The 23,454-nt window shown below is 51.8% G+C and overlaps 1 protein-coding gene across 4 annotated transcripts in view; it reads right to left on the reverse strand.

Annotated features, from left to right (window-relative positions):
* Positions 1–22,858, reverse strand: part of GJC2 (gap junction protein gamma 2) — a 36,850-nt gene extending 13,992 nt beyond the window's left edge. Inside the window, exons 1-3 of one of the 4 annotated variants that reach the window (XM_056484957.1) lie at positions 22,760–22,858; positions 20,635–20,695; positions 18,190–18,290 (exon numbers count right to left, since the gene is read on the reverse strand). The gene's annotated coding sequence lies outside the window, so the exon portion shown is untranslated. Of the gene's footprint in view, positions 1–16,301; positions 16,416–18,189; positions 18,352–20,634; positions 20,696–21,169; positions 21,225–22,759 lie in introns of those variants that run through there. The other 3 variants (XM_056484956.1, XM_056484955.1, XM_056484954.1) reach the window with 3 other exon arrangements.
* Between the last annotated feature and the right edge of the window lie 596 nt (positions 22,859–23,454).

Below are 23,454 nucleotides of genomic sequence, written 5' to 3' on the forward strand. Positions count from 1 at the left end.
CAGTTAGCACAAAGATAGGTCAGAAAATGGAATTTCTGTGAAGTTTGCATTGGTTTGTGCCTGGAGCCAAAAGCCAGTGCTGTTAGCAGAATAAATAACATTTCTGCTGAAAAACAGGGGAAAGTTTCCATCAGATATTGCTGGCTGATGACTGCAGAAAGGTAAAAGCACTTCACTTTGAAAACGACCTAAAAAATATCTGATACTGTTAAATAACAATCAGATTTAAATTCTAAAGAACAAAAGCCCAGAGGAAATGTTTAAACCTGGGCTGAAGAGCAGAAGCAATTTACTCCAGCCCTTCCCAGCTGAAAATTTCGCAGCAATGGACACATTCTTGAGAAACATTTCAGTGCTGAGAAAAAAACAGATTAATTTTTCCTGAGAGGAGCCTTTCTGCTGAGGTGGTGGTGAGATGACACAGGGGATGTTCTGAGGAGTGGCAAGAAGGGACTCAGCAAAGCCCTTTATAGCATTTTGCATTTTTCCCCAGCATCTATTCCTGCTCCAAAGAAAACATCTGCCTCGACAGCCAGGGGTCAAATCGAGCCATTATTCCCTCCTCTATTTGCTTCCCTTTCCTGAAGTAGCAGGAGGAGCAATGGCAATGAAAGGGCATCTCCAGCCCCACCCATCGGGTCATCCCTGGAGCTGGAGCTGCCCCTGTTTCTCCTGAAATCCCAAAGTGGCTCCCTGAGCTCTCATAACAGGAAGCAATAAAATTTCCACTCGGTGTTGCCAGCCCTGTGAAGCCAAGCCAGGCTTGACTTGCTCTAGACCTCCCTGAACTTGTACAAAAGAGGGAAAAATAAAAATATAAAATTAAAACAATTCAATTAAAAGCAGAGGAAATCCTTCCCTGGGCAAGAGTTCAGTGCTCATCTCCTCCTCCTGCTGTTGTCCATGTGGACATTCCTCCATCCACAGTTCACCCCACAGCAGTGCCTTAGTGCAGGTGGGGGCAGAGGAAAAAGGGTCAGGGTGTATGGGAAAGGTTGGGGAATGCTGGAAAAAAAAAAAAAAAAAAAAAAAAAAAAGGAAATGGACACATTTTTGGCTGCTCCAGAAAGGTGTGGGTTTGGTGGTTTTTTTTTTTTCTCTCACACCTGTGGATGGGCAGAGATGGAGTGTTGGGAGGGAGCTTGGAAGAGCCCCAGGAAAAGGGGTCAGGAGAGGTTGGAAGCCCATCCACAAATCCTGAGCTGCATTCAGGAGCTGCTGGGTGAGGTCCCTGACTGCTGCCAAGTGGATGAAAGGAACGTTCTCCCCTATTTTTCAGCTGCACAAAAACCACATTCCCAGTGTGTCAGTGCAGGAAGAGGGAAGGGGATGGGAGCAGCAACACCTTAAGGACAGCTTGAGCAGAAAGGCAGAGCTGGGAATGTTCACCTGGAGAGGAGAAGGATCCAGGAGAGCTCAGAGCCCCTGCCAGGGACTAAAGGAGCTCCAGGAGAGCTTGGGACAAGGGATGGAGGGACAGGACACAGGGAAGGGCTTTAGGCTGGAAAAGGATGGATTTAGGTTGGATATTGGAAAGGAATTCCTGGCTGGGACGGTGAGAAGGGACTGGAGTAGAATTCCCAGAGAAGCTCCTGGATCCCTGTAAGTGTCCAAAGCCAGGTTGGACAGGGCTTGGAGCAACCTGGGACAGTGGAAGTGTTCCTGCCCATGACAGGATTTGGAACTGGATGAGCTTTAAGGTCCCTTCCAACTCAAATCATTCCATGATCCCACAATTGTTTGAAAGCAGGACATGCTCAACACCTCCTCCAGCTTTCCTCCCCAATCTCCTCTTGCAAACACCTGCAGTACTCACAGGTTTGGGGTGGTTTTGTGTGGAAAATACTTTGCAATGTCACAGTCAAGCTGCTGACCCTGAGAGTTTGACTCTTTTTTTCCCCAGTGGAAAAAGTGATGGTGTCACTTCTGTCATCACACACCTCATCCATGTCAGACACAGCAGCAGATGGCACAGCCTGCTCACACCCAGCCAGGACAGCCATGAGAAATGGTCCAAATTATTTAATGTTTTCATCTTCTCTCAGAAAACAAGTGACAGGACAAGAATAAATGGCCTCAAGTTGCACCAGGGGAGGTTTAGATTGGATATGAGGGGAAAATCCTTCACAGAGAGAATTGTAAAACACTGGAACAGACTGCCCAGGGCAGTGGTGGAGTCACCATCACTGGAAGTGTTCAGAGCTGTGTGGATGTGGCACCTGGGGACCTGGATTAGGGGTGGCTATGGTGGTGCTGGGTTAACTGGTGATGATCTTAAACAATTCTATGATTCTAAGTTTTTATAAATGTAAAAATATCTGTAATTTGCCAACCAAAGTTGATATTATAGAAACCTCTCCATTCTAACAGGGCCAGGAGTTTGCAGTGAGCAAGTGCTCCATGAATTTTTCCAGGAACAGGACCCACAGGACCCAGCCCAGGTATTTGCACCAGGTCCATGCTCTGCTCAGGGTGTTCCCCTGTGCTGCCCTGGCCTGGGACCACTGAGGACTGTCCTGTCCTACACCACCCTTGGGGCAGAGCTCATGTCTTGCTGCTCTAAACAATATTAACAGCTCTGAGGTGGTTCAAGATCACCTGGGGCAGATTTGGAGCAGCTGCTGGGCTTGAGAGCAGCTTCAAGGTCCTGCCTTGGTGCCCAGTTCTCAGTCTGCTCTTCCAGGAATGGAATCACAGCATCCCAGAATGGTTTGGGGTGGAAGGGATCTTAAAGCCCATCCAGTTCCACCCCCTGCCATGGGCAGGGACACCTCCCACTGTCCCAGGGTGGTCCAAGCCCCAGTGTCCAGCCTGGTCTTGGACACTTCAGGGATCCAGGAGTACCCACAGCTTCTCTGGGCACCCTCACAGCTCAGCACCCTCACAGGGAAGAATTTATTGCTAATATCTCATCTAAAGCTACTCTATCAATTTAAAGCCATTCCCCCTTGTCCTGTCCCTCTGTCCCTTGTCCAAAATGCCCCTCCAGCTCTCTTGGAGCCCCTTTAGCCACAAGAAAGAGCTCCAAGGTCAGCTTGAAGCCTTCTTTTCTCCAGGCTGAACAATCCCAATTCCCTCAGCCCTTCCCCACAGGAGATGTTCTCCATCCCTCTGCTCACCCTCCTCTGCTCTCTCAAACCCATCACTCACCACTCCTTGCAGGAGCTGGGGTGAAGCTCAGGCAGCAGGACTTGTGAGATAAGACTAAATTTTACCCAAACCATAATATCTGAAATACCAAACCCTCCTGCAGATTCCAACACTCATTGCTGGGATATCTATTTTATCTATTTCCCAATCTTTTGGCTTTGGAGAAGGCTCTGACTTGGCAGGTCAGACAGAGCTGTAACAGTGAGGCTGCTCCATGAGCCAAGTGTTGTGCAAAGGGGGACAAGGGCTGGGAGCAGCTGTCAAACCCTTCTCTCCACCATATAAACCATCCCTGTGCCCTCCCCAAATTAACCTGCTGCACACTTGCCACCCCAAAGCACTAAAAAAAAAGCACTGAGCTCAGCCCCCTGCACACCTGGATTTTCTATTTGATAATGAAATCTTTATGGTAAAGAAATCCAACATCAACTTTAAAATTATATTGATATAGAATTGATAATATAATAAAATTATATTGAGGACAAGAATAAGTTGCTCAGAGAGGCTGTGCCCTCCTCATCCCAGACTGAGCTGGATGGGGCTTGAACAAGCTGGGATAGGAGAAGGTGTCCCTGGCAGGGGTTGGAATGATGATCTTTAAGGTCTCCTCCAACCCAAACCATTCTGGGATTCTATGAAGACAAGAAGGAAAAAGCCAAAGCAATAGTCCAAGACTTAGATGTGACTTTTGGCCCATTTCCCCATTACTAATTAGATCTAAACAGAGTTAAAAGGGAAGACAGAGACTTGAGCATGAAAAATAAAACAGCAAATGGGTTGGATGTGCTCTTGCCAGCTGTTCTTAGATAACAGACAAAACAGAAAATAAGGAAAAAAAAGAAACATTATTTCCACAAGTGCTTTCCTACCCTTCTGGCTGGGTTCCCAGCACGGCTGGGGCAGGTTCCTTCTTTGCCCACTGAGATATTTCATTGCACCAATATCACCAGCAAATATTCAATAACCCCTTAGCTAATTACACAGAGAGTTAATCACACAGCCAGGTTTGCATGCAGGGAGGAGGAGGATGAGAGAGAAATGCCTGGAGGAGAGCCCAGGCTAGGTGAGCAGCACTGTACCTTCCCAGAGCTCCAGGGTGGAGCGAGGATCAGCAGGGCTGCAGCTCCTGGGGCAGAGAGGGGCTGAGCTGAGGGAGAGCAGGGACAGGGACAGGGAGAGGAGCAGGGACAGGGACAGGAACCTCCCTGCACGTGTTGACAGGGGTGACACCACCCACAGAGATCAGCAGCTCCTGCCTCACATCTGGACAGAGCCAGGTCCCCGTGCCAAGGAGGGACACGTGTCTGTCCATCCCAGGGCTGTCTGTCCATCCCCAGAGCTGTCTGTCCATCCCAGGGCTGTCTACAGCAGCCCCAAACCCTACAGGACAGCACCAAACCCTACAGCAGCACCACAAAAACCTACACCACACCACCAACCCTATACCAGCACCACCAACCCTACACCACCAAACCCACACCATACTACCAAACCTATAGCAGCATCCCCAAACCCTACCCCAGCACCCCCAAATTCTACAACAGCACCACCAAACCCCTACCACACCACCAAACCTATACCAGAACCACAAACCTATACCAGCAATACCAACCTTACACCAGCACCACAAAAATCTACACTACACCCCCAAACCTACACCACACCACCAATCCGTCCCCTCCTTCACCAAACCCTAGAGCAATCCCCAAACTCACAGTGTGCCCAGGTTTGGGCCATGATCCCAAGGGTTCTCCTGATCCCATTGTGCTCCAGGCCAAGGCAGATGTTCCCAGCCCTGCCCTGTCCTGCCAAAGGATGGACCAGGCTGGCTCCTGCTGCCCAGCTGCCTTCACCCCACACTGTGCCAGGATAAAGGAGCCAGGAGATCTGGGCTGCAGCCAGGGGACCATTATGGGATGGCACCTCCCTCCCTCCCTCCCTTCCCAGACAGGACCCATTGCATGGTCCCATTGCAGTAACACATAATCCCTTCCAGCCTCAACCCTCAATGATTAAACACCATGGGGCTGTTCAGGTCATGGAATCACAGAATCCCAGGATTGTTGATGTTGGAAGATCTCTGGAGATCACCCAGACAAGAGAGAACCCCCTGACAAGACAGGGTCACATGGAGCAGGTGACACAGGAACTCATCCAGTTTGGGTTTGGGATGTCTCCAGAGAGAGAAACCTGGAGCAGGTGACACAGGAACTCATCCAGTTTGGGTTTGGGATGTCACCAGAGAGAGAAACCTGGAGCAGGGGCACAGGAACTCATCCAGTTTGGGTTTGGGATGTCTCCAGAGAGAGAAACCTGGAGCAGGTGACACAGGAACTCATCCAGTTTGGGTTTGGGATGTCTCCAGAGAGGGGAACCTGGAGCAGGGGCACAGGAACTCATCCAGTTTGGGTTTGGGATGTCTCCAGAGAGAGAAACCTGGAGCAGGTGACACAGGAACTCATCCAGTTTGGGTTTGGGATGTCTCCAGAGAGAGAAACCTGGAGCAGGTGACACAGGAACTCATCCAGTTTGGGTTTGGGATGTCTCCAAAGAAGGAAACTCCACTCCCTCCCTGGGCAGCTGCTCCAGAGCTCAGCCACCCCCATGGGAAGAAGTTTTTCCTCATGTTGAGGTGGAACTCTTTGTGTTTTTGTTGATGGTCACTTTGTTGGTGACCCCTGGGGATGTCACCAGTGCTGGGGGGACAGCACCACTCACTGCCCACATCAGCACACACTCTGCTTCCCCACAGGCTGTTCTGGGGAGTGAGCAGCAGCAAAAAGCTGGAGAGAAGAAAGGGTGATATGGAAAAGAAAGAATAATGTGGAGGCCAGCTGTGAAAACAAAGATTAAATCCCTCTGAGCCTTCGACCTCCCTTGGCTGGCGCGCGGGAAAAAACGCGCCAACATCAACTCCTGTCCCCACGTCCATCAGGGATTTTCATGAATGAGCACGGTGAGGTGGAAGGGGAAGGCAGCAGGAGGAGGAGGAGGAGGAGGAGGAGAGCCCTTCCATGGCTGTTGCACAGGGGAATCTGCAGCTCCTGGCTGTGCCTTGAGCCAGCAGCGCTGCTGAGCTCAGGGCTGAGCCACAGCCTGAGGCAAGGGGCAGGGAGATGAGGCTTTTTGTTTTCAGGGTGGTCCTGAATGCAGAGATCTTCCCAAGGCCCCTGGGTGCAGGTTTTGCTGCAGAAATGAGCAGCTCAGGTGAGCCCTGCCCTGCTCACACCAAACCCTCCATCACCCCTGGTGGATCTGTCTGGTTCCCAGGCAGGGATGGCTGGAGCTGCACTGTGAGGCTGGGCATGGGACACAGAGGATGTTGCAGTCATGGTTTAATTCACAATAATATTAAAATCCCTCTGTGACATGCAGGGAGCCCCTTCCCAGGCTCCCAGTCTGGTGCTCCCATTTCTTCCACACTTTCTGCCAGCCCAGGGCTGGTTCAGCCTCCTCTGCTAAGTTCAAAGAGGCAAACAGCACAGAAAATGTTGTGGAAAGAGGGTACTTCAGAAAAAAAACCAAACCAACCTTCATTCTCCTTCACTTAGTGATAAATAGATCTTCAAAATACAAGCCAGAGTCTCTGACCTCCAGGAAGCTTTTGGGACATGTCTCAGTCTGTTGCTGCTCAGCTGAGGAGTGGTGGTCACTGGCTGGGCACCCAGAGCACCACATTTCAATATTCCAGGAAATATTTCAGAATTTTCTGGAGTGAAAAGCTGCAATCACTGAGCCTGGCCATTACCAGAAGCTGAGGAAAGAAGATGAAGTGGTGGGAGGCTCTCCTTGAAAATTCACTCTTTCCATCTCTGGTTCTTTCCCTCCCTTCCTCTCCAAGTCATCCTCCTTTCAGCCTCCAGACAGAAATAATTAAGAAACCACAGCACCATCTGTGTTTCTGAGAAACTGAAGAAATAACATGAACCAAACCCCAAATCATGTCCTGCTGGGGGGCCTGGAGCCAGAGCAGCAATCCCACACCTGACTGGTGGCACCTGACTCACTGGGTGATAAATACAGAGCCTGTGAGCTCCCTTGTGTCATTTAAAAGCAGATCTGCATCCACTGTCATCTTTTTTCCTGGATGTTTTTTGGTTCCTACTGACCTCAAAGCCTTGGAGCCTCCACTTGAATCCTCTGGAGCTCGTGTCAGAGCTGCTTGGCCAGCCCTGTGCTGCCTCCAGGCAGAAATGAGCAGGAGATCCCTCTTCCATACCCTTCATTCCCTATTCCACCCCTGTGTCACACAGGGGATTGGCTCCAGTGCTTGCTCAGCATGTGGAGGTGATGGGATGGGTGCCTGCATTCTCCTTTTGGGAGCCAGATCATCTTTAACATCCCTTCCACCCGTGCCACAGGACTCTGTGATTTCCCCCTCTCCCAAAGAGAACGAGGGAAATAATTGGTTTTGTCTTCTCTTGAGCTGTGAGAGACCTGCAAACTGGGATTGTCAGCACCAGCACAGCCCTGGGATGGAGGGTGGCCAAGAAAATATCCAAACCAAGCCCAGGATGTCCCACAGAAGGTTTCTCCCATGGCATTGTTCCCCTGTCACATGTGGGACCTGATCCCAACCAGCTGCATCATGGATGTGCCTCTTCTGCAGTGACAAAATTCCATATCAACCCCTCTTTGTGTCCATCCCACTGCTTTCACTTGTGCTGCTGGCCCCAAAAATGAGCAGGCCTTCTCCTGGCACCCCATCCTCAGCAGAGCAGATCCAGCCCTTGTCCTGCTGCTGCCCATTCACAGCTCCTCACTCCACCCTTCCCAAAAATCCCGCTGACCAAGTGGGATTTCTGCTTTGGCCAAAGCCCTTCTTTGCTTCTCTCCATTTAATTGCCAAGAATTTCCCAAAACCTGGCGGAAAATGAGAGAACCAGCAAAACCTGCCCTGCCTTGGAGCTCGTTTCCTGCCAGCCATCCTCTGTCAGGCACTGGGAGCAAAATATTTCAGGTCTTTCCAGGCACTAAATCAGCCTGCTGGACTCACCACGGGGGCAGCTGAACTACACCTAGTTCCAGCTATTGAAATGAGGGCAGCAGCCTCCATCCCACAGGAACTGACCCCTCTGCTGCTGCTGGAAGTGCCCCTGACATCCATTTCCAGGGGTGTTTGTGGAGCCAGAGCACAGCCAGGGGTGGAGGGCTGCAGATGGGATGTGGGGTGTTCAACCCAAAGGAGAAGCCAAAAGCTTGGTGGCCTTGCTGGATTAGCCCTACTGGATTAATTATTAAGGGTCATTAAGGCTGAATGAGCTCTAAGATCATCAAGTCCATTAACACTGCTGTGTTCACCTCAAACCATGTCCCCAGGTGTCACATCAACGTGTATTTGAACATTTCCAGGGATGGTGGTTCCACCACTGCCCTGAGCAGCTTCTTCCAATGCCTGACCACCTTTGAGGGGAGAAGTTTTCCCTAATATCCAATCTAAACCTCCCCTGGTGCTAATTGAGGCTGTTCCCTCTCCTCCTGTCCCTGTTCCTGGAGCAGACCCTGATCCCCTGGCTGTCCCCTCCTGTCAGGGAGTTGTGCAGAGTCAGAAATTCCCCCTGATCCCCTTTTTCTCCAGCTGAGCCCCTTTCCAGCTCCCTCAGCCTCTCCTGGGGCTCCAGACCCTCAATGTCCTTCTTGTCATGAGGAGCCCAAACATGACACAGAATTCAGGTTGTCCCAGCAGTGCCAGCACAGGGGGACAGTCCCTGCTCTGGATCAAGCCAGGTTGGTCAGAATCAATGAATCAGAATCTGCACATCAGCACCTATTGCAGCCAGAGAGCATCCAGACTGGAAGGGATCTACAAGGACCATCAGGTCCAACACTCCAGTCACCACTGAAATTCTACATTCAAAAACAGTGGTCAAGTGGCCACTGGGCTTCACAGGACTGAGAAATGGGGTCACCACAGATGTCACCATGGGCTCCTCCTGCAGCTCTCAGCAAACTCTGCCCAGCACAGAAATCCACACACACCCAGCCCACCACCTGCCCATCCTGGCCAGCCCCAAGAAGTCATTGCTGCCCCACCAGCTCTCCCTGCCCAGATTTCTGTACAGCTCCCACTTTTGGAATTTTGGGTGCTTTCACCTGCAGTTTGGGAGATGAACAATTTTTACCCTGTCCATACAATGTCCCCATTAAGATAGGGGCAAGAAAGGGATTTAGGAACATTGAGTCTCTCTGTTAAGAGAGAGACAAGAAGGGAATTTGAGAACATTCAGCCTCTCTGTTAAACTAGGGACAAGAAGGGATTTAGGAATATTCAGCCTCTCTGTTAAACTAGGGACAAGAAGGGGATTTAGGAATATTCAGCCTCTCTGTTAAACTAGGGACAAGAAGGAGATTTGGGAACATCAGCCTCTCTGCTGTACAATGGAAGGGGCTGGGTGAAATCTGCTTCCCTGGGCAGGTCTGTTTTTGAAAAGCAGTTACTGGCAGGGAAGACCAAATCCTGCATTCCTCAGTGAAGGAATCTGGATGATGTCACCTCCTGCCCGGTGGCAGGAGCATTCCTGCCCCAGGCAGCCCCTGCCTTTCCTCCAAATATTTGTTTTGGCTGGTGTTTTGGAAGCTTCCCATGACAAGGAATAACAGCAGGATGGACTCTCCTACTGTAAGGTTTGTCCCTGAGCAGCACGTTCACAGGGCCATGGGTTAATAGAGGCTCACACGTGTCAGCCAAGATTTTACTGCCAGTAGCAGAAGTGGGGGATTTGTTGGTTTTGTGTCTTTTTTTTTTTTCTTCTCTTTTATAATCTGTGTGGTTCAGTGCAGGCTGAGAGATATCAGAAATCTCTTAAAAACAGAAGGTTCTCTGCTTCACTAAAACACTTTGAACTTCCTTAAATTCCTTTGAATTCCTTAAATTTTCTTGTATGTGTGACCAGACTAGAGGCACGTAGATGTGCTTGTAATGCTGTGCCTTTCTTTCCCTCCCTTTTTATTAGGATCCATCCAGCAGGACACATCTACTGAGGTGCCTAATGCCAGCCAGGACCTTTCCTAAACAACTGGCCTGGAATAAAGTGCCCTTTTGCCTGGCAGGGGAGTCCCAGTAGATGTTTCTGGGAAAAGGGTTGCAGGGTTATGGAGCAATTGTGGGGTGATGAGGAGGAAGTGTGCCATGGTGCCTCAAAAGGACAAAAGCTCTGTGGTACCCTCCAAGACTGGTTTTAAGGTACTGGGGTGGGATTTCATGGTCAAAACTGGGTGGGCAGCCCCCCTTGGAGCTGATCACAGATTGCCCAGAGAAGCTGTGGCTGCTCCATCCCTGGAAGTGCCCAAGGCCAGGCTGGACAGGGCTGGGAGCAGCCTGGGATGGTGGGAGGTGTCCCTGCCATGCCAGGGGGTTGGAACAACAAGGACCCTCCAACCCAAACCATTCTGGGGCTCTGTGACCTGCCTGACAGCCAAGGGCTGGTCTGGGACTCATCTCAGTTTCCAGCTCTTCTCTCCCCTCCTCCAGACTTCACCCCCTGCTCTCAGGGACCAGGAGACCCAAAGCACACCCTGCCCAAGATGTGGCATCCCCCTGCAACTCTTTCCTGCTATTTTACATTTTAAACTTCCCTAAGAGTTCCCCATCCCACACCCTGTGGATCACTCACTTCTCCTTAGCCCCTGTGATAATGGAGAAGGGAAGGTGCACACAACTGGAGGGATCAGGAGCTGATTTCAAAGTAGTTTCTTATGGCAGATGGATAAATTCCTGCCCTGTGCTCCAAGATGACCCATCCTGAAAAAGTTTCCTAATCTCAGACTAATTCTGCAGGACTAATGGGAGAGGGATTAAGTGGAAAATGAAGAGCAGGAGGTTGTTTCTTGTGAGGGGCTGCTGAGGTTCAGTCACTCAAATCCCACAGGTGATGATGGGATCTCACCAAGACTAAATTTCACTAAAATTTGAGCTGGGACACTGAGACCCTACAAAGACATGGGGAGAGGAATGATGGGATGGAAATGAGCTGCGTTTCCAACACCAGCACAAGGTGTTGCCCCACACCTGAGTGTATAAAAATAAACACATTTAAGCAACTGCTCTTTTTCCCAAGCTGAAGCCTCTTGCATCTGCTGATCATCTGGTTCTGTCGGGCTGTGAGCAGGGACAGGAGGCACCACGATCTGTCCCTCTCAGTGCCAGCTGTGACCTTCACGGGCAAAATGGCTCAACCTGCACGGATCCCACCCTGCTGATGGATGAAAACATCTCCTTTTCCCCACGGGGGCAGGAGGCAGGCATTTTGCAGCCCTAAATCACCCCCTCTCCAATTAGCACAGGACTTTTTTCACGGGTGCTCTGTTGTTTTTCAGCTCTGGTGATAAAAGGCTTCAGCGAACATTTCAAACCGTGCATAAACTGCAGCCTGCCAACATAAACACCATAAAAACACTCCCTGTAAATCAGAGCTCGCTAGAACTGTTCAAATTCTCTGGAATGGCTGAAAAAAAAAAGGTGCCTTGGGCTGCCAGGAGGCTCTGAAGCCACGAGGTGCAGAAGGCAGGGGGACAAGGAGGGGGAGAGATGGGGAGAAAGGAGCTGAGCTGAGCTGAGCTCCCTCCTCATCCTCCCACCCCGGGGTCTCCAGGACAGCTCTGCTCATGCAGCAATAAATTAAGGAGCTCCACGCCCACACGTGTCCTGGCCAGCACGCAAAACCTCGCACGTTGTTTGCCCAGAATTTCTTGCAGAAAGCTGAACCACATCCGTCTCCTGTTTTCGGTGCTGTACCAACCAGGAGTGAGGTTATCCCACACGGCAGCTTCAGGAGCCCCCACAGCTCATGCTGACCTCGAGGATGGGCACAGGAGGTCAAACCCTGCGTTTACCTGCAGATCTCCAGCAGAACCAGCCTTGGCCAAACGCTACGGCAGCAGGGACCAGCCCCAGCTCTGCTCATTTCGCCGTGCGTCCCACCCACAGAAAGACCAGGTCATCCTGGGTTAAAGGCGAGGGCACAGAATTCCCCCCTTCTCCCAAAATCCCGGCGGTCCATCCATCATTCCCGCAGAGCTCCGTGCCCCGGGGGGATGTCTCATGTTCCAGCAGCCCCCAGCACACACACAGCCTGCATCCTCTGCCTCCATCCCAGAGAGCTGATCCCACCCTGCGGCCCCGCAGCGGGGAAAAGGCTTTGTGCGGGGATTCCGAGAGCCACCCGCTCCCACCGAGGCAAGCCAGGCGTGAACAAAGCCCGGGAGAGGCAGCCTGCCTCCTCTGGATGCGAGAGGAGGGATGGGGAGAGAGGAAGAGAAGAGGAAGAGAAGAGAAGAGGAAGAGAAGAGGAAGAGAAGAGGAAGAGAAGAGGAAGAGAAGAGGAAGAGAAAGAGGAAGAGAAGAGAAGAGGCAAGAGAAGAGAAGAGAAGAGAAGAGAAGAGAAGAGAAGAGAAGAGAAGAGAAGAGAAGAGAAGAGAAGAGAAGAGAAGAGAAGAGAAGAGAAGAGAAGAGAAGAGAAGAGAAGAGAAGAGAAGAGAAGAGAAGAGAAGAGAAGAGAAGAGGAAGAGAAGAGGATCCCCGGAGCCCCGGCAGAACGAATGGGTTGTGGCATCGGGGGTGACCCTAAACACCTCCCCAAACCATCCCCGGGCTCTGGGGTCAGCACAGGGTGCTGTGGTCTCCCTTTTCCTGGGGAATCCAACCACAGCTCCCAGGAGAAGCCACGAGGTTGCAGGGATTGCTTTGCAGCGCCCGTGGCATCATCTTTTCCCCGTTTTTCTCCTCCCCTCCTCTTCCCCAGCAGGGCTTTTCCCCATCAGCGGGATGTGCTGTGACTGAGGGCGAGCACAGCCCGCTCAGATCGCCCGGGGCACCCGGCAGGGCTCAGGGGCCAGCGGGTCACGGAGGCATCGCTGCTCTGAGAGCATCACCGCTCCGAAATGAGGACATGCATTTCTCAGCCAGCCGGGTTAACTATTTCTGTCTGGCAGCGCGGAGGAAAAGGGCTGGGCAGAGCCCTGAGTAAATCCATTGTCACCGGCAGGAAAAAAAAAAAAAATAAATAAAATAAAAAGAAAGAAAAGAAAAGGATGATGAAAACGTGCCTGGAAGAATTTGGCTCGGGTTCATGTTTGAAGTGGGGTCAGGTTTCCGAAGCAGAGGCTGTTCTGTGGGGCTGGAAGGGGGAGGGAACAGTGTTTGGGGTGGTGGGGTGGATGAACTCTGCCTTGGTCCAGAGAGTGACACGGAATGGGTGGGAGCACCCAAGGATGCTCAGGGCTGGGCTGGAATGGGGACGAGCCCCATTTCTGGGCTGTTTGCCCGTGATTTTGCCCATTTCCATCCCGCTGAAAGGCAATTCACACCCAGCAGACTTGCACAGCTCCAGTCTGAGGCGTTAAAAAGGGCCAGAAATAACAACACAAAGCAGAAACAAACCTCGGGATGTGCTGAGCTCCCTCCACCCTTGCTCTGCCCTGGGGAAATGGGGAGGGTCTAAACCCCTCAGATAACAGGATCTTGTGACCTCAGCACTGTCCTGGCTCCCCTGTGCCACCCTGTCACCCCCTGGTGCTGACAGGTCCCAGCTGGGGGTGGCATCTCCCAGGGATGACGAGTGTGGAGTGTCATTAATGATCAGGGTGATGGGACTGAGTTTGGGGGGTGAGGGCAGTGCTGCTCTGTCCTCACACACATCCCAAAAATACACCATGGAAGGGCAAGGTGCAGCCAGGATTTTGGGTAGGAAATAAAAGTCTCCCTGGCATGGGCAGCTGGTGGCATCTGCAGCTCCTGAGGGACCTTCAGCCTCTGCTGCCCTCAGCATTTCCCACATCTCCACCCAGGCAGAATTTGGATCCCCCCAGAGGATGGAGGAGGAGAAAAGGTCAAACTGCAGAAGAGAGTGTGCAGCTCTTAAAGCAGCAATTCTGACCTGCTCATGGTCCTTATAAAGTCACTTCATTCCTTGGGGACAGCTCAGGACACCTGGGGGTGGGACAGGGGATCCTCACCTTCTGAGGATGCAGCCAGAGAAACAGTGGGACAAGCCACAGCGCCAAAAAATGGGAGAGGCAGGGGGATCAATTGCTCCAGCAAAGTTTATCCTTGTGTGCCTTAATTAATTTATAGGATGGGGCTCCTCCTTTTCTATCCATTTTCCCTGTCTCCTACTGCTACAGCCCCAGGTTGCAACAATAACATGCAGCAATCCCACAAAAACTCCTTTATTTTCCCTTCCCTGGCAGCGAGGAGCAGAAACCACGAGGATTTTCATGGCTGGTCACCACAATCTCCAAGGGACAGAGCAGGTCAGAGGGAGCTGTGCAGCCTCAGAACTGACCCTTGGGATGCTGGGTGTGGAAAAACTCCAAGCAGGCCATAAATGACAGGAGAAGAGAGCTCTCCCCAGCACTGGAATGGTGCACAGCACCTCACATTGCTGGGGAAGGAGGGGTTTCCTTATGACACACACAAAAAATTAAAAAAAAAAAAACCCTCCTGGTATTTTGGTCTTGGCCAAGACCCAGGGATTGTCTGGGAAATGGCTCTCCCAGCTTGCAGGAGGAGCAGATTCCCCATCTGCCTCAGGGCCCTTCTTCCCTTCCCATTGTCTGCAGCTGGGCTATGTTGGGATTTCCTCCCTTTGCTTTCTAAGGAAGCTCTGGGCACAGGGCAGGTTGCCCTCCTGTGGCATTCCAAGGAAATTTGGGTGAAAGGAGAAGCTGCCAGGATTTGAGGGACTCAGTTTCCCTTTGCGGGTGTGGGAATGTTCACTCACCTCCCAGCAGGAGAGGACACAGCTCAAATAAATTCATTAATCCAAGCTCCTGTGCTTGGGATGGATGGGAAGGGCTTTTTGGGATGGGAGGAGATCAGGAGGGGTCAGGAGCTCCTTCCAGCCCCCCCTCTCCAGGAAATCCTTTGGACAAACACTGGTTGCAATGAAAACTGCAGAGATTTAGAGGTAGAAGGAACGTGACTCAGGGTCATCCATCAGCCATGGGGAAGATCTTTGGGATTTTAAAGGAAAATTAAAAGTGTGGAAATGCAACAGCATCTCCACATGAGGCTCACCTGAGGGCCTAGAGGTGGGGATGAGGGATCCAAATTGGAGATCCCAGCCCAGAGGAGCATCCTGGGTGCTTGGGAGCCAAAGGAGAGTTTTCACTCAGGAAGGTGATGAGGCCACCAGGGAGCAGGTCCAGCTCCCACTGGTGATGCTGCTGAGCCAGGGGCTCCCCTGCCTCAGTCTCCCCACCTGCACAGGAGGGAACACAGCCTCTGCAAGGTGTTTGGGATGTGAAGATGAAAAGTGTGCTCACAGCCTTGGATCTTCTTGTAAAAACAAACCAAAAGCACCTTACAGAGAAGATAAACTTCTGGATTAGAGGCACCAGCTGCAAATGCTCATCTCTGCTGGGATGAGCCCTGATGGGTGCTGCTCTCCAGCTGTGCCTGGCCTCAGAGCCCAGCCCATGAGGCAGGAGCAGGGGGATCTAAGCTGATGATCCCAGAGCCAGGAGGATGCAGATCCCAACAGGAATGTAACACAGGATCAGCAGGAAAATCAGAATCTTGTGTTCCTCCCCCAGGGTGGTGTGAGATAAGAGAGGGTTTGGGATAGGGACTGGCCAGGAGATCCCAGAGCACAGAGGGGTTTCATAGAACCCCAGAATGGATTGGGTAGGAAAAGACCTTAAGGATCATCTCATTCCATGGCAGGGACCCCTTCCACTGTCCCAGGCTGCTCCAAACCCCATCCAACCCTCCTTGGACACTTCCAGGGATCCAGGAGCAGCCACACCTGTGCCAGGCTCTCCCCACAATTCCTTCCTTTTTCCATGAGGAAAAAGCTGAAGCACCACTGGTTTAGTCCCAAGCTGGCTCTGCAGTGCCCTGAGTGCCGGGGGATGATTCACGGCAGCAAAGTTGTGCACAAAGCGATGCCAAATAGGGATGTTGTGTCTCTGACCCCGGCAGCAAAGGCACCACACGAACACCAACCTCAGCAAAGGCATTTCCCACCCAAATCATGGGGAAAGGGCAGAAAACGAAGAGCGGGGAAGAGCAGAGGGGGGTTTGCAGCACAGGGAGGGGATCTGCGGAGGGCTGGGAAGCAGCCAAGCTAAAAAACCACCAAACCACCGGCAAAACATCAACACGGGGAGGGGGGAGAACAGAAAACAAAACAAGCACCAAAGTCACATACGGAGAAGCGCCGGGCTCAGTCCTCCCCGAACTTGTGCCATCCTGGCCGGCTGCGGCTCCTGGATCGCGGGTCCCGCCCGGCGCCGCTCCCCATCTCCTCCCTCCCTCCTCCCCTCCAAGCCTCTGACGTGGACACGGGAAAACTCCTCTGAATCCTCAACCCCAGCGCTCCAAGGATTCCTCTGGCTTCCCTTGATTTTATTTTATTTTTTTTTTTTTTTTAATTTTTCCTTCTCAGCGCGTATAAAAAAAGAGAGCGAGATGAGTAACTCCAGAGCCAAGAGTGGTGCATATGGAAAAAAGAGAAAAAAAATAAAATCATTCCAATAGTAGAAGGGTTTAGGGCTAAAAATAGCAGAAAGAGCTCCTTGGAGCAGGAGAGGGAGGCAGGAAGCGGAGGTGCTGCAGCAGGATAGGAAATGTTTCCTTCTTGTTTGGGATTTCTTTTCCTTTCTGCTCCAAACCTGGTGGAAAGTTGGCTCCAAACTCTGCCTGTCCTCACAGCTACAGTGAAACACTGCAGCACCACCAAAAAACCCCATTTCCCCCCCAGGTTTTATGCCCAAAGCAGTGCCTGCTGCTGAAATTTTGTATTTTGATGTTTTATGTTGACCAGAGGCTCCTTTCCCTCTTCATCCCTGCTCTCCCTTCCCAGCTTCATTTTGTAGGGCAGGGGGAAGAGCTGGAAGGGAAAACAGCTGGAAGGGGACAGAGGGACATTTTCCTCCTCCTCCATCCCCTCCTGCTCTCTGCCAGAGGGATTTTCCTCTGCTGCACAGGGGGGATGTTGCCCCTGACTCAAACCCACAAACAGGATTCAATAATTGCCCCATCCAGAGGCCACAACCTTTGGCACGTGGTCATCTGATCCTTCCCATTGCCAACTCAGATGATTTTATGGCTGACCTCCCAAAAATTGATGTTTTCCTTAAAGGCCCCGTGTTGTGGGGGGAGATTTGGCCTCCAGGAGTCCAAATCAGTGAGGTTTTAAAGCTGCAATTAAAGAAAACCCCCAAACTGAACAAATTTGGCATGAAGAAGGCCCTAAACCTTTAAAACCTGGTGGCTCTTCATCTCTTAAACATACATGACCCTCAGCATGTGAAACTCCTCAAAATAACTTTTTTTTCCTGGTTTGAGGGAAATTTTAAGAGATGTCCTTGCTCCTCACAACAGCTGGGATGGGGCAGCTGAGTTTTCATCCTCTAATTGAATTTCTCCAGGGTGTTTCTGCTCTCCAGCTGCTCTAGGGGAGGAACAAGCTGGGAACAGCCTGTGCAGGGGTTATGTGATCCCAGGAGTTTTCCAGAGGAAAAGCTCCTGGGATGGAGGAGGAGGAGGAGGAGGGAGAAGAGAGGCATCACCACTCTGCTCCTGCAGCTGCTGCCACCCTTGACACAGTCATGAACCCAAAGTTCAGCCCAAATCCAAGGATTTCAAGGAATTTTGGGCAAGGAAAACACCCTCACCAGAAAATGTGTAGGGAAATCCTTTATGTAATCACACAAAACAAGCTTAAATATGCTCCTAGAAAATCTCAGCCCTGCTCTGTATCAGGCTCAGAGCAAACTCTCATTCAGCCTTGTATAAAACAATTCCAAGCAAAATCCTGGATCTAAATTTTAAGGGATTGTCCAGACTCCAATTGGAGTTGGATTTCTGTACCTTATGCAAACATTTAACACAAAACATTTTGCAGGCTTAGGAAGAAATTACCATTTTCATGGCTCTCAATGCTGCCTTTATATATGCAATATATAAAATATAATAAACACACAATATATCAATGAAACAATGGCACAACCTCCCGGGGTGAGGAGCAAAATTTTTGCCCCCAAATCCACAATTCCCCCCCAAAATAGGGTTGGGGGGTGAGGATGGAGCCTTACCTTTCACAGCCAGGAAAAAAGGTGCCCGTGGAGCTGCGGATCCTCAGCGCATCACCGGAGCCCGGGGTGGGGAGAAGCCCTGCAGCAGCACCAGCACAGCCCTGCAACAAAGCCAGGGAGGAGGAGGAGGTGATTTCCCCCGGGGCATCTCTCTGCCAGGCACAATACGGCAGCGTGGCACTGTCCCCCTCAATGGCACCATTGTCCCCTCCCCAGCCACGGCTCCGGGGGGTGGCACAGGGAGAAGCTGCTCAGGGAGATCCTGAAAGGTTTTGTCCCATCACGGGAGGAGAGCAGGGGGCTTTGTTTTGGGGGGAGGTTTCTCCAGGAGAGGAAGGAAATGGGATTTTGGGTGAAATAAATTGGAGGTGGGAGGATTGGGGTGAGAAAAGGGGTTCACAGCTCGCTGATAAAACAGAGGCATGCTCTCAGGGGGATTTTTTTTTTTTTTTTTTTTTGTTGGAATCCAAGCAGGAATTTGCACCTGGATGCTTCCAGTGGAAGAGCACACTGAGGAGCTGGAGAATCTTAGAATCCCAGAATGGTTTGGTTTGAAGTGACCCTAAAGTTCCACCCCCCTGCCATGGCAGGGACTCCTTCCACTGTCCCAGCTGCTCCAAGCCCCATCCAGCCTGGCCTTGGACACTTCCAGGGATCCAGGGGCAGCCACAGCTGCTCTGGGAGCGTGGTCAGGGCTGGAGGAGAGGCTCAGCAGGGAGACTTCAATGGGAAAGTGGTGAGAAAACAGAGCCAAAATAATCTCAGGGGCACCCAAGGCCCAGAGAGGGAGCCCAGCTGTGGTGGCCACAGCAGTGAGAATGCACAAGGGAAGATCCTGCCTGCCTTTGGAAACACCAGAGCTGCTGCAAGAACACCAGAGAACTGTCTTCCCTATAGGAAAAACGGGATCAGGCTGGAGTTCAGAAAAAAAAAACCCAGTAAAGATCCCAGAAATGCTGTGGGGTGAAGCTGCAGTGGGATGACCTCAAGGAGCAGCAGCATCTGTGCTTGGGAAGGCAGATGGGGTGAATAAAATATTATTTATTTAAAAAAAAATAAAGAAAAGGCATATTAAACACAGAAATGCTGGAGTGCTGGAGCCAGGCTGCTCCTGGGGATGCTGGCAGGGCAGGCAGTGCAGGCAGGAGGGAGCAGAGGGATGTTCCCAGGTGGGGATGGGTGGGATTGGGCTCGCTGGGCTGCAGCAGGGAGGAGCAGGCAGAGCCCAGATGGATGGAAGGTGTGAGATCCCCCTCCCTGACAGACACCCACCCACAGACACCACCTCTGCCCTGGCCTGTGGCACATTTCCCCTCTCCTCCCAAACTGGGGGCTGTTTTCTCCCTCCACTCCATGCCCCCATACTCAGGAGGCATCACAGCATTTCAACCATGTTCAAAGCAAGGGATGCAGCTCATGTATCCTGCACTTCCAGCCAGGAAAAATAATAAATCTCCTGTATTTTCTCATCCCGTGCCCAGCATATCCAGGTCAGCACATTGGAGCACTGCTCTTGCTTTTTGAGTTTTTTCCATCACCTCCTTGCTGACTCCACATTAGGGAGCCAGGCCATCCCTAAAGTTCAATGCCCACCACACTTTGTTTTCCTGCAAGACTTGCTACAAACAGGAGCAGAACCTCTGATCCTTCAGGGAATACCTGCAAATTAATGCCTTGACCACCTTCCTTGTGCCTATTGGACCCAGCTCCCAGGGATCTTATTCACACAAGCCTTCAATAAAATAAACCCCTCTATGTGGAAATTGAGGAATAATAATCTATATTTGCCCATTTCCACCTGGATACTGGAATTTTGCCTTTTCTTTTCGTTGCTTCTCTGGAGATGGGGAAAGTAAAATCCAGAAAAACATCCTGTTCCCCCTCCTTTTTGTGGCTGGGCAGAGAGGAGTCAGGCATCAGGAGGGGGATGCACCCACGAGCATCCGGCTGTTGGGTGGCCGTACCAGTTGCCACGGCACAATGGGAATTGCAGATGGCTTCTGGTTATTTACAGGGATGTCATGTCCAGGGCAAGCAGAGTCACAGCTGCTGCTGTTGGGAAGAGTGGAGGCTGTGCTGGGTTGCTGAGGTTGGGAGGAGCAGGGTGAGGACGGGGGCCGTGCCGCGGGTATGGATTGGCGTCCCGCGCTCTCCAGGGATGACACAGTGTCACAGCCAGTCGATGTGGCTGACCCAAATACAGCACAGGCACAGCCTGGCCCCTCAGCCAGCTGCCAGGGCCACTCTCAGCGTGGCAGAACTCCTAGGGGCACCCTGGAGCATCCAGGGATGCTCAGCAGAAAATTCCATCCTCCCACTCAACTTCCCTTCCAGCAGCAGCACAGGCAGAGAGAAGCCCTGGAGGAGAAGATGCTGGAATGGATCCATTTGATCCCACATGGATCAGTTATCCCAGGGAGGGTGGTGTGGGATAATGGGACCTACCTGTGGTCAGTGCTGGTGGTGCTGGTCAGTCTCAGTCTGAGCGTGGTGGTCACTCCCTGTCCTGTGGGAGAGCACAGGGGACATCAGGACACCCCAGCATGGATCACACCACCCAGCCCAGCTGCAGCCTCCTGAAAAAATGCCCAGGATCCACATGGCTGGGGAAATCCATCCCAAACCCATCTCCCTCTGCTCCCACTGGTTCCAGGGCTCTTTATCCACTTGGGTGCAGCTGGGAGCTGCCAGAGGTTTTTGCACCCTGGCAGATTGGGGAACACAGGCAGGTGGGTTGAGACCCCCCCAAATCCCTGCTCTGCTGTTTGCAGGCTGCTGGAGGATTTCCTAGAAGATGTTTCTATCATGGATAAAGCAGGAAAACTCTCTTTGCCAAAAAAGGTGGGAATTAGTGGCCTCCCCCATTGAACAGCCTCTCCAGGAGTTTCTCCTCACAGGAAAAGTCCTGGCAGCACTCAGGACACCCATGACACCCCCTCCCCACGCCCCAACACCAGCACATCCCCTGACACTTCCATACCTGGGCTGCTCAGTCCCAGCTCTGCCGTGGGGAACGTGCAGGAGCGAGCTGGACACTGATGGACAAGCAGGGAAATCAGGATTATTCCTGCTCCTTCTTCCCCTCATTGCTCATTTTCTACGCCTGCTGCCCAATTATTTCCCAGGCAGCTCTGCCCCGCGGTGCCTTTCTGCAGTGGCATGGAAGGAAGGCTGAAAATCAGAGCTGCCTCCAACAGCACTGAGATGCCAAGGAAAACCTCAGCAAGGATGAGTCTCTGGGCTCATCAGGGTGGGGGCAAATGGGCTTTGGGATAATGTTGGCTGCTTCAAGGTGTCCTGGGGTGGGGCTCCAGCTTTTTTTGGATGATTTGGGTTTTAGGGATTGACTGCACATCTTTCCCAGGCAGGGTCTGAGTGCTGCTGTGTCATGACCTCTGAGTCCAAACCCTGAGTTCACTCCTTGAAGGAGAATTTTTATTGGCTTGGGTAGGCAGGAAAACTGAAAAATGGGGGGAAAATAATCAGCTCCTGCCCCAAAAGCAGCATGTCAGTCTGGATTCAGCAAAAACAATGCGATGGCTGCAAAGCAACAGCTTTAAAGCAAAAGTGCTACAGGGGCTTGTTATTTTCTTGGCATGGGCTCCAAAATATCCTCAGCCTCAGACAGGAGAGCTCCCAGGGCAGGTTTTATCCCAGCTTTTACCATCCCCTGCACTCCTCTTCCTCCCCCAGCATCCTCCTCCTGCAGGGATGTAGGTGCTGCCACGTTTCCCAGAGCATCTCAGCTGAAAAAAGCTGAAGTCTGTCCAAATTTATCTCAGTCTGATGGAACAGTAAATATATAGTTATATAAAATCCCTATTTCTGATATTTCTGGAAACAGCCCAGGAGCAGGCCTGTTCTTACTTGGGTGACAGCACTTTCCTGCCTGGAAGATCTAGGTGGGAAAATGGTCCTTGAGGAGAAGCATCTTTAATCACAGACAGCCCCTGGGCTGGAAGGCTCCTGTATCCTCAGCTTCCCAGTCTGATCCCTCAATCCCAGCCCCACATGGAGCACTGGGAGCAGATCTTTGCAGTGTGGAGACCCCAGCATTTGACACCTGCCACGCTCAGTGTGGTCCTTGCCTGCCCCAGGGATGTGGAAATGGGATACCCCAATGAGCTGGGACCAAAGCACAGCTCCAGAAAGGCATTTATGGCTGCAAACATTAACAAATTAACAATTAACAAAACAGACATGCCATTTTTGAGGGTGCAGGAATTAAACTCACTTCAACAAGTGCCAGCTTTGGGATTCAATGCTCCAAAACACCAAACCTGCAGAGGGGCACTGCTGGCAGCACCCAAAATGAGTCTATGAGATGCTCCACAGCAGTGTCACCTGCCTGGGGACCAGCCTGGCTCACCACCCACTCCCCTCCCACTTGCCATCCCATCACCTCGGCGTTCCAGGCGTTCTCCATCTGCTCGGTCACACGCAGCAGCTAGAGCGGGGCACACCCCATGGGGCAGGACATCGCGGAGTTCCCTCTCCCTCCCGCTCAGCAGCGAAGGAACGGGACACGAACCGCCCGAAGGGTTTGTTCCCCCGCTCCCGGTGCGCTCACCTGTCCCGCGGGGAGGAGCCGAGCCGGGCTGGGAGCGCTGGCAGGCGGGATCCGCAGCGAGCAGCGGGCGCTCCCATCTGCGAGAGCCCCGCAGGTGCCACGCGGTGGCCGCAGAGCCCCGGACTGAGCGGCGCCGTGTCCTGCCCTCCTGCTCTGCCGCTCCTGCCATCTAGAGGGGACCTTCCCCATTGCAAACGCGGCCCGCAAATTGGAACAAAACCCCACGAGTCAGGGGGAAAAATCATCAGAGCACAGAAAGAGCCTGGACACTGGGTCACACCACAAATCTACACAGGATTTTCCTGCTTGCTTAGCCAAATCCAGAACCAAGCAGGGAGAAACCCACAACAAAACTGATATTTTTTAGGGAATCTAGGAAAGTCATATCATACCAGTCCAAGAAAGATGAAAATAATCATCAAATAATGGCTGTGAATACAAGGTACTAATAGGGTGTGCCAAGGGGGTTTCTGCTTGTTGTCTCCATAAGGTGGGGGATGGAGGGTTGGAGATGACCTGGACCAAGAGAGACTGCAGAGCAGCTGGATAACCTGGAGGGATGGGATGTGAAGAGGATGAAACTCAAAAGTGGAGTGTTTAGGTACAAACCTGCTCTGGTAAGTTGTGGTTTGGGTGAGAAAATATCCCAGCCTGGCACTGCAGGGCCCAGCTGCAGGTTTGGGTTGGAAGGGAAC

This window comes from Oenanthe melanoleuca, chromosome 2 (assembly GCF_029582105.1).
Source record: "Oenanthe melanoleuca isolate GR-GAL-2019-014 chromosome 2, OMel1.0, whole genome shotgun sequence".
In the NCBI taxonomy this organism is placed as follows: Eukaryota; Metazoa; Chordata; class Aves; order Passeriformes; family Muscicapidae; genus Oenanthe; species Oenanthe melanoleuca.